Genomic DNA, 11700 nt, shown 5'->3' with positions numbered 1-11700 from the left:
ATATCAGCATCACTTAATAACATACACTGCATATCTTGTGTAGTAATATAAAAATAATAATGTACATCACTACCATGACAGCAAAGTTGACTCTGCTTATAATTCAGTACGTAATTGTGGAAATGTGAATGAATTTTTTTAGGGATATGTGTGAACAATTAATAGAAGCAGGTGTAGCGCTCAATGTGGCTGACACTCATCAACACATGCAATTTGTCGCTCACAGATGCTACTGGTGTGATAATGTGCCGTTTCTATAAGGTTCAAAGAACATATGAGTGAACGAATGAGTAACGTACGTTTTCATATATAGTGGCCTGGTGGGTGAAAGTTTTCATAGAATTACCATTTCAAATTAATGTGATGAACTTCTAAGAACTGTAGTCCCTCCTCCAAGACGTGACAGCACCCTGACCTTTTATTTGTTTCTAGCAGCAGTAAGGCGTCCCAAAAGAGTTTACTGTAACATGACCCTGTAATCTGACTTGGTGCCCAACCCCACCCCCTGTGTTCTCCTATATGCTGTGATTACATATTAATTGCAGCTGGTTTCACACAAGGGTACATGAGCGAAATAAGAATCTGAAGTGAGCTACATATGAACACAATTACATAACATATGCTACATGTTCCTAATTATGCTCTCTGTATATTACATGAAGCAAAAAAGGACGTTTAATTAAACATAACGAAATGTGTTAGTGCAAATTATGTATGTTCGCTTTGGAATGCACTATCTTCCATGAAAGAGTTGATGAGGCAGTAATGTCCTGTTTATAGGTGTTACATAGATTATCACTAAATTATGTATGTATATATATATATATATATATATATATATATATATATATATATATATATATATATATATATATATATATATATATATGTGACGATCGGGAGGGTTTGGCCCGGGATTAACGGGGTTACCCCCCCAATTGGCCCCCTCTAACCTCGCCAGGGAGACAAGGGGTTAACTGGGCCGAGGTCCAGAAATGTGATTTAACCCTTGTTATAACATGAAAATGCTTATTCCCCTGTGTAAATGTATTCTTGCTGGATCAGTGTCTGCATAACACACCCACTGGGACTTAAGGGGTTAATCTTATATGCAGTGCTGAATAAACAGTTACCTGAAAACTGGTAATTTGGGAACGGAGTAAGCCAGCATCCTGAGTCTTGGGGTACAGCCTCAGGGTCACCCCCCAAGTACACATATTAAAAATATAACTTTGTCATAAGGGGGACATATATTTTTGATAAAGTGCCTCTCTGGGGCAGTCTTAAAATGTACAGTCCGAATGCTAATTGCCTCTGCCTGCCCTTTGTAATGCATACCAGAACCAAATGCTGTGCATATGAGCGGGGGTCACTTGCCTATGCAAGCTTCCTCTCTGGAAGTGCATATCAAAAGGGACCCAGAGGATTCAGGAGGTCTGGGCTTAGGTGTGACACATAGCCCCAGTGAGCAAAAGGTAATTACCTAATTGTTTATGCGGGAGGAAGGCACAAGGAATGGTTAAGTGTTTGTTCTTCACACTTACAATGGAAGCCAAAAGCCTGCTTCAAAGGGGTTTATTGATGGGGGCCAGGGTGGGGCCACCCAAGCAGGAAATCCGAATGAGTGACCTTATTAAATATAAGAATATTATGAGATGTCCTTGGCTGAACATGCTAAGAGTTACATATGTGTATTCGTGTGATTTAGCACATCTTTTGAGTCTAAACACTGTATATGTAACCGCTACTAAGTGCCAGATATGAATATCTCTATTAATTTTCATATTACACTGTAATGTTTGGTCTCTCTGCGAGCGTCCGGTGTGACGGAATGTACTAATATGTCTCACCTGCCTGTATGTAAAACTGAACGGAAGTTAGGAAGTGATTTGCAGTAAATATGAAATTTTGGTTGAGTTTTGAGAAACTGCAACCCCCCTGTTATGATAATAAACAGGGAAGGGACCAAGGGATGTGGATGTTTTTGTAAATGTGGTAATTCACACTTCAATGGAAGCCAAAAGAGCTTCAAATACTTTTTGCTAGCCGTCGCGGCACCTAGGGTTAAAGAGATGAGTTTGACATAGTATATAAGTCAGAGCCACCCTTTTACCCATTGTTCTTCATGCAAATCGTCTTCAAGTCTTCATTGTCTTCATGCCTGCATGTCATCAGGCCTGTTGTGCTATACAGTGGAGGTGATTTGGTGCTCAAGCATGGAATCCTATTGCGAAGTATTATGAAAGGAACACTTCTGGGACATAAGATATTCAACCTAATAAAGAGCTCCAGATGCCCTGAAGGCAGGGGTAAATGCACAAAAACACCCCCCCTAACCTCATTGGGCTGGCCCCAGGTAAGTACTCACGAATGTGTCACCAGTGGTCCCTCTCAATCTGCGTGCTGTTGCCAGTAGGGAGTGTTGGATGTCCTATATATGAATACAAGGATTTCATTATTTGATCAATACGTTTATGTGGTGATTGAAGCAGGTTTGTGCAATTTTTTCAATTATTTTTTATGGACTTTTAACTGTTTGTTGCTAAGTGGAACAATAATGGAAGTAACAGAGGATTCAAATGTTACAGTACCGCTGATTTCTTATGCTTTCAATTGTGGGGATGATTCCTCTAGGAAAAAGAAGGCACTCCGTGTTTTTGAGAATGTGGTAGACATTGATACAAATGATGTTGCTGACTTAAAGATATATTTTCAGAGACTGGAAAGATTGCTTATTTACAAAACAAGGATTTGGTGGGACATTGTAGCTACTGAAAATTATATCAAAATAAAAAGAATCCCAAGAGGCTTAAGGGTAAAAAAAGCCCCAACTTTTGGTTTTCCAGACAAGGAGTTTGAGGATCAGTGGGTCCAAACGCTTAATCACTGTTCATTCAGATTGATGGATCTAATATTGCAGCAAAAAATTAAGGAGAAAGATTCCATTGACATTCAGATTAAAGAATTGCAAGAGAAATTGCGCCAGTTCCAGGACATGAGAGGTTTCGTCAATTATGACAAAATTCTGTCCAGTACTGTTGAGGAAGCAGAACGTGAAATAATGATAAGGAAACAGAATAAGTACGACCGCGACCGCATTGACTATGAGAAAAAGCAAATTTACAGATGGCAGAGAATCAACACTGGTATGGATCGATCCACTCAGAACACACCTAGAAACAACTCACGCAGATCAACACCAAATAAGTCAATATTAAAAAGTGGCAACACTGAACATCTAAGCGGTGATTCTGAATTCTCTGATGGAGAAAGTGTCTCACACTCTGTCTCATTTGTAAATATGGAAACAAGATCTAGTAATGATGGTGAAACCAATTCTCAGTCCAGGGACACAAGGGGCCCATCCGACGGTAACACCCCTAGGGGTGCTTCTCAGGCAAGCAGACTGAATGACTCTTACCATCATGAGCAGTCAAAAAACTACTCAGTCTTCAGGAAAAACGAAAAGGAACCAGGAGGGGGAAGAAAAGAGGCAGGGGGAAAAAGAGCACACAAAAGAAAGAAGAATTATTAATTAATACTAACAATGTAATAAATCTTTCTGGTATTGAATTAACCAAGTCAGAGATTTCTCTCCTCAATAAAGGCCTAAAATATGCGCCCTCTATGGGCATTGATCTTTTTGGTACAGCGGTGGATGTACACAAATATGTCCGCAAATTAAATTTAAAAAAATTCTTCCATCAGAAGGGAGGGGACAGATCTCTGACTGAGTCTTCTCTTGAGGTTAACCCCCCAGAGAACACTTTTGATGTAATCACACCTCTAGCTTCTTGTGATATCTCCCCACCACAGGTTACACTTGAGTCTTTTCAAGATATGTGTGCATTAAGAGATTTGAATGATCTTGCTGAATTAAGCAATTATGGTGAGGATTCCCAGACTTACACATTGACAGATTGGGATTCAAAACTAAGAGAAAAATCAGTGTTTTATCCTTCCTTTGTGAAAGGCCCATATCTGTCAATGTTTGAAAGTCTGGTGATTCGCGACCTCAGGTTTTTGGCACATGGCTTCTCATTCTCAAGTATTAATGATGACAATTTGGATAGGGAGGAACGTTTGGCCATCAAAACATTACAGAGTAATCCAATGTTGGTAATTAAAAATGCTGATAAAGGAGGGGCGGTGGTGGTTCAGAGTAGGACAGACTATCTCAGGGAAGCTTATCGCCAACTTGGGGATGAGTCCTCCTACTCTGAACTACCACATGATCCAACTCCAACCTTCTTGAAGGAGTTATTAAATCTTATAGATTTGGGTTCAGCAACACAAGTTCTCAACAAAAAAGAGATTGGATTTTTGGTCAATCCCCATCCCATTATCCCAGTCTTCCACCATCTCCCAAAGATCCATAAGACATTGGTCGACCCTCCTGGTCGTCCAATTGTCTCTAGTATTGGATCTTTGGGAGATGGCTTATCCCGTTATGTCAATACCTACTTACAACCCTTTGTGAGGGCTTTGCCCTCCTTCGTCCTTGACTCTGGTGATTTATTGGTACAATTACAGGACATCACATGGAAATCTGACTACCTGTGGGTAACCATGGATGTGGTTTCCCTGTATACAATCATTGAGCACGATCTGGGGTTAGCAGCTGTTCGCCATTTCATTGAATGTCCGGGAAGCTCCATGTTAATGACCACATTTATCACGGAATCTATTCTTTTTCTTCTCACACACAATTATTTTCTTTTTGAGCACCAGTTTTATTTACAATTACGGGGGACGGCAATGGGGACAAGTTTTGCCCCCTCCTATGCGAATCTGTTTATGGGGTGGTGGGAGCACGTTTTCATATATAATGCCACTAATAAATTTAGACACAATATTGTTTTTTTCAAACGTTTCATTGATGATTTAATTATAATTTGGCACGGGAGCACTGACACATTAGAAGCATTTTTTGAATATGTTAATAATAATGATCTGAATATTCAATTTACCACTAACTTCAATGCACACCACATCAGCTTCCTGGACATTCTACTTTATGTAGATATGGACCAAAAAATCCAAACAGACACTTTCAGAAAAAGTAATTCTAGAAATACAATTCTTAGGGCGGACAGTTGTCACCCCAGATCGGTGATTACTGGCATCCCCAAAAGCCAGTACCTCAGACTGAGGAGGAACTGTTCTACAATAGACGGTTTCCTGACTCAGTCTGAGGCTCTCACCAATCGGTTTCTTGAAAGGGGTTACAACAGGGAAACCTTGGAAACCACAGTGGGAGAAATAATGGAAATAGATAGAAATACACTACTCCCAAACAGGGAGTCAAGGGCGAAGGATGTTAGTCAAAAAAATGATAAAGTAAGCAAAACAAGACTGGGAAACACATCCCCTTTGTTTATTTCCCAATACAGTAAGGCAAGCGGCCAAGTAAATAAAATAATCAACAAACATTGGGGTCTACTACGTATGGATCCCATCCTAGGGGAGTATACCAAAATGGGACCTAAAATTGTCTACAGGAAGGCTAAGACCATTGCCAACTACCTATCTCCGAGCGTCATCCCAGATATTAGGACCAATAAAAACACATTTATTACAAAGGGCTCCTTCAGGTGCAATAATTGCAATATGTGTCGGTACATGAAACCCTCCAGATTTGTCTTTTCCCACAGCCCACATAGACGTTTCAACATTAATAACTTTATTGATTGTAATACATCCTTTGTGGTCTATGTAATAAGTTGTGGCTGTGGGAAAAGATATGTCGGAAGGACAACAAGGTCCCTCAAAATTAGAATGCAAGAGCATTTTAGACTTATCAAGAGAGGAGACTTGGCGCACCCGGTCTCCAAACATTTCATAGAATGTGCCAAGGGCGGTCCCGAAAGCTTCTCATTTATGGGAATTGAGAGAATTTTACCCAAAATGAGGGGTGGCAACTTAACACAATGGTTAGATTGTAGGGAATCATTCTGGATCTTCATGCTAAAAACCCGTTATCCAGATGGAATTAACATTGAATGGAGCATCAATCATTTTCTAAAATAATCCATGGTCAGATTGCTCTAGATTTTTATGTAGTATGCATAGTCTCACCGCTCTAAGGTTATTGATGTATTACATTGTGTACACTAACCGAAACAACTTTGTATCTTTGTATCTTTGTTTTTGACTGATCATTCTATAATGTTCAAAGATTGTATGTAATGATTATGGTTGCAAAAATTATTATGGTTGTAAACATTAGCAATATAAGTCAAACAACATTCCCATTTATTGGATAACTGAATAGGTATCATTGTGTGTAACTTCTTTCCCTTCACGGTTTGATAAAACTGTAAAAACTGAAAAAATACATATAGCTCAAATTTAGCAGGTATCCTCTGTTCTTCAGGAAGGCTGCTTATATGTTTTTAATATAGGTATAAGTTAGAATTTCATTAAATATGTTGTCTTATGTTTGATCACATAATTATTTTTTGTTTTTAAATTCACAATCCATGTAGGTTCATATATGTGGTGTACAGTCTGCCTAAATTGGCCCCCAACGTGAATTATGAATATTTTTTAGTACATCTAGTTTTCCCATCCCTCCCCTCCATTCATTTCTTGTCCTTCTCTTTCTCTCCTTCTCTTTTCTTCTTCTTTCTTCTTTCATTTCTTTTCCCTTCCTCTTATCCCTATCCCTTCCCCCCCCCTCCCCCTTCCCTTCTTTCCCCCCCCCCCATTCCCCCCTCCCTTTTCCAACACCCCCCCCCTCCCCCTTCCTCCCCTCACCACCATTCGTTTCTTTCCTTCTCTCCCCCTCTTTCCCCCCCCCCCCTTCCCTTTTCCACCCCACCGCACTAGGGATTGGTTATGTGAGTGTCACTTCGTATTACAGGCATCTCCATCAAAATCCTTATTGTGTGGTGGGGCACACATTATACATTTTTTCTGTCACTAATGGACATAGGGACGCATGCGCGAGCACTTATAATACCATGGGCACTGCCCGTGTGACTCAGGATTGATTTTTAAGATTTTTTGCTCTGCGCATGCGCGTTAAGAACGTGGCTTGCCTGAGGCGCATCTCGTGAGATTTGGCCCTCCATTGCAGTGTGGTGCGTGTCACCGAGCACGGTGTTTGAAGGCGGCTCTCCTGCGAGTGCCAACAGGTAATTAACCATTCCCACATGCCCTCACAGCTACATACTATTGGTGTAAGTAGCATGAAGTTTCTAATTAGCGAGTTTGGCGCCAAATTGGCAGACTGTTCTCCTCCCCCCCCCCACCCCCCACCCCTATATATACCTGCTGTACTCTATGTTAATACACTTCTTGATAAAGTGCAATTTGTCTGCACGAAACGCGTAGAAGGTTGCAGCCTTCTGTTTTTATGTCCACACAATAAAGAAACTTTTTTGCCAGACCTGCCATCACCCCCTTCTTTTGCTGTGCGTTGCACCAACCCATATTGCACTGTTGTGCTATACCATCTTGATTGCGGAGAAGAAATGCCATGCAATGTCTTGGGCTGATTGCTGTATGAAACTGCCAGTCCAGATGGGACTGTTTTCATTATTTTCATCTTTTAAGTAAGTGTCTATATTTTGCTGTTATTTGTAAATTTTTTGTGTGTTCACCTTCATCAAGGAATAAATGATATTTTATCATATCTAAGTCTCGTCCCAGTTCAAACCCAGGTATATATATTTATATATATTTTTGGTGTAAATTACAGCCTGTCATAAGCTACCGTGACAATATATATACAGCAACTGTACATATTACTGTATGCTCATTTGCATGTCTTAGACAGGTCTGCAACCCTGTGGTTTCCCATCATCGGCCAGCATACAGCGCTTCAACTGCAGCAAGGGATTGTGGGAAATGACATTCAAATGAGCACTAAGTGCCACCTTTTGCCACCATATATATTAATTGTTACTTTTTGTAGGACAACTAGATATAAATATATATAGATAGATATATAGATATAGAGAGAGAGACATATATACAGATATATATGTAGGTATGTTTATATTGGGAAGAAAGTATAAGTAGAAGCGGAAATATAGATAAGAACTGTAACCTACGACACGCCTAGTACAGTAACATTTGTCATCTGTTGGAAATGGAGCCGAATAAATACCGATATCTCTGTCCCCGGGCAAACCCTCCACGACGACGGGAAGAAATTTTTCCCGCATCTGCTCCTCCAATTGTGTTAAGATTAGAGTTTGTGCTGGCGGCCCACCTCCAGTGCCAGAAGCATGCATCCGTTGTGCTTGTATTTTGTTCTTTAAGTTTGCCCTGATATCATCGAATCTCTTCGACAATTTTTCCGGTCCCTGACATGATTCCCACACGCAGACACAGCCAAAGTTATTTGATTCCACATTTCTTTTTTTTGATGCGGAACTTGTCCGCCCTTGAAATACATACAACATATATGACGTTAATTATTATGATAAAAACGATCAGTTTCCTAAACTGCTACCTGTTCCAAGAGATAGCAAACATGCTGGTTTAGGTGTAATATGTGTACCACATGAGCATTTACGTGTAAACATACAAATGTAAGGAAGCTTGCATGAATATTGTATGAACTTTGCCCAAATTGTACGACTGATTGTTATTGTCATTCTAAAGCATGAAGGAATATGTGTGTAACAATTAAGTTTAATTGATAGATATTATACTATAATATTTTGATATTAAGACACCTCACATGACCTAGGATAACATGTCTTTGAAGAATGAATGCAAAGATAGACTTACCTAGTAAATGGCAATACAGACAGTCATAGTGCTCCAGAATCCCTGTGACAAGAACTGTGTTTTCCTGTTCATTGAACCGAGGATTACGTGGGCGCTCCAGACGTTTATTCCGAATACGTGCAGGCGCCCAGAGCTTGCCTGCTGCTGACTGGACTCTCCTTCTTCCAATGGAAGAGACTCCAAAAGAAGCCCAGCAGCAACCACCCCACCACCAGACACCCCAGCAGTACCAGCAACAGAGCCACCAGCAGCACTCGCACTCGCACTCACAGCTACACCACTCGCACTCCCAGCAACACCACTCGCACTCCCAGCAATACCACTCACACTCCCAGCAACACAATTCGCACTCGCAGCAACAGCACTCCCCTGAACCCTACGTTCACTCAGACGCGTACTCGCACGACTACCACTACCACTCACACCAGCATCACTCTTCCCACGCCTTGCGGCCATACCTCTAGCACTCACAAAGAACAGAAAAGAAATTTAAAGACAATCGCACTGAACACTTACAAATTGAAAACAAGACAAAGATGTAAACAAAACAACACAGGACAAACCTCTCACAATACACAACAACTCTCTTAGTCAATATGAAATATGTAAATCGGCCTGCTCTGTGTGTCTCTCTCTCTCTCACTCCCAACAACACAGAGAATGAATAACAATACATGCTGCCTTTAAATGGGCCGCTCAATCCAAAACATGCTTGCTTCGGCAGATTCAGCAAAAGTTTAATTGGCGAACCTAACAGCACCGCGCCATGCACGCCGATACACCTGTGTGTGATCGGCAAATCATCGGCAGAGTGGGAGCAAATGTTTTCGGCTTGATTCGGAAGGGATTAAGCACTTATTGCATACGGAGAGGGAAAATCGCCAGAATCATGCTGATAAGGTACCCTTGCCGATTGCACTTTTTTGGCGCTTACTGCATAGAGCCCTATGTCTTTGAATCCGAGTGTATAAAGAGAACATCTATTGTGGAGTAGGGAATGGGCTTCAAGGGGTTAATATCCAATTCACAATATATATAGAAATAAAGTATTGTGTGTTACTTTCATCTGTTTTAATAATTAGGAGCGTTAAATGCAAAGGATTGTAGATATGCTTATTGAATAGAGTTATAACCAGCCCCAATGGGTATAGAGATTAGGCTATTAAGAGTGGTTGAACCTACTTTTTGCTTTGAGGATCCATTTGTGGGAACAGCCTTTTTTAATTATGTGATTAGACATTTTTGAGGGTCTATATACATTGACAGGACCCCTTCGACTACATTTTATGATCCTGAGGAAGCCGTGTGTGACGGCGAAACGCGTTGCTCCATCCCTACCTGTTTTTTTCCAACTGAGGCTTCCGTAGCCAGTGGACATTTGACAGTCTCAGTTGCTTCAGAGCAGAGGCGCGTCATCTCCCTGCACTTCGGACGCGGAGGCAGAGCAGCTCTTGCAGCTGGAAATTTACACTGTTGCACGGTGGCGAGCCTGGGTGTCGTTCTATGTGAGTGCCATGTGTATGTCCTGTTATACGGATGTTTTAAATCAATAAATGTTTTGTTAGAAAACCCTATATTGAAATTGTGCCTCACTTACCCTTTAACCGCTAAACCGGGGAGAACGAAAAAGCTGCCTGATCCCAGGCACTGAAGAGGGGAGTCCAGATTGCATCTTTTACTTAAGAACATATGCTGGTGCCTTAAACTTTGGTCGACATCCTGGAAGGGTTAAGCGTAACCCCATAGACCATTATACTACACATTTACTTACACTGGGCCGTGTAAGTATTCTGTTATTTTATTATTACATTACAACCCTAACCCTTTCTTACTGGAACAGACTGAAGGATACACCACAGATACCAATATAAATCTACACTTACACAAGGCCGTGTAAGTTTATTATTTATATCATTATCACATCAATTCCATTTGTCCCTTAACAGCGGTGACCAGTCCTGTTGTCGTTCTTTCATTATTCGTATTTTTTTAGCTGGAAAGTGTTAACCCCTTGCTCCCCTATTTTTTCTGTTTCCAAGAGACTAAGTCCAGCCATTGCGTCCAAGTTCTCAAAATCGAACGTAGCGGACACGGCTGGGATTTTATTTGAGTTCCGGAGAATTTGGAGTAACTCACGTTCAAGAAATTCCAAGTTCTCAGAAGAGAAGAGAGCTGTGACGTTTGGAACCTCATGCTGATTTGAGTTCCAGGGAATTCTGGGTTAAGTCCCAGTCAGGGTAAAACTTACTACTGGTTCCATGCAATGTCTAGTTTTGTACCCCAGTCCCGAAGTAAGGGTTGCTTTTTGTCTGCATTTTGTGTATCATTGTGTGTAAGCAAATGTGTGCAAATAAGTTTCAATTTATTTCACTACCTTGTTTTGCTCAATGGATGAACCTGGTAAAAAGGTGTAAATATCCTGGTCTCCTGTGACATGGGAAAACAAGGAATTCATGGAGTTTAGAGGCTAAAGGCAGACAGGATAATTAGAGAAAGAGTTGTTCTTGAGTAAGTGTATAACTGCGTGCTTGCAAGAGGCGGGAAAGGTACCTGAGATGAGGGAGTAATTGAATATATGTGTAGGATTTAGATTAGGAGCAAGAGGTTTTAGAAGATGGGAGGGAATGTGGTCAAGAGGAGAAGTGTTAGAGTGAGAAAAGGAGATCAGCAGCAACATACCCTCCCCGTGACAGAAGGCAGGAGGAGTGTTAGGAAGAGGTGTAGAATGTGAGGAGGATAGTGAGGGGATGTCTTGCTGAATAAAATCTGGTGAGAAAGAAGGAGAGCCAAGATTAAAATTGAGAAAACTGAAGGGGGATGAGTAGAAGTAGGTGGGCGATAGATTACTTGAACATGGAAATGGAGAGGAGAAAAAGCTGGACAGTGTGAGCCTCAAAGGAAGGGAATTAAAGTGAGGGAGGAAAAGGAAGGGTTCGGTAATCGCAGATTGAGGCG

General features: G+C 41.0%; 1 protein-coding gene across 5 annotated transcripts in view; it reads right to left on the bottom strand.

The window, feature by feature from the left end:
* The window catches only part of LOC142487140 (cadherin-10-like), a 636808-nt gene that overhangs the window by 225996 nt on the left and 399112 nt on the right, over positions 1-11700 (bottom strand). The gene's annotated exons all lie outside the window — the stretch shown is intronic.

This window comes from Ascaphus truei, chromosome 2 (assembly GCF_040206685.1).
Source record: "Ascaphus truei isolate aAscTru1 chromosome 2, aAscTru1.hap1, whole genome shotgun sequence".
NCBI lineage: Eukaryota > Metazoa > Chordata > Amphibia > Anura > Ascaphidae > Ascaphus > Ascaphus truei.
This window is presented reverse-complemented; position numbering and strand designations above follow the sequence as displayed.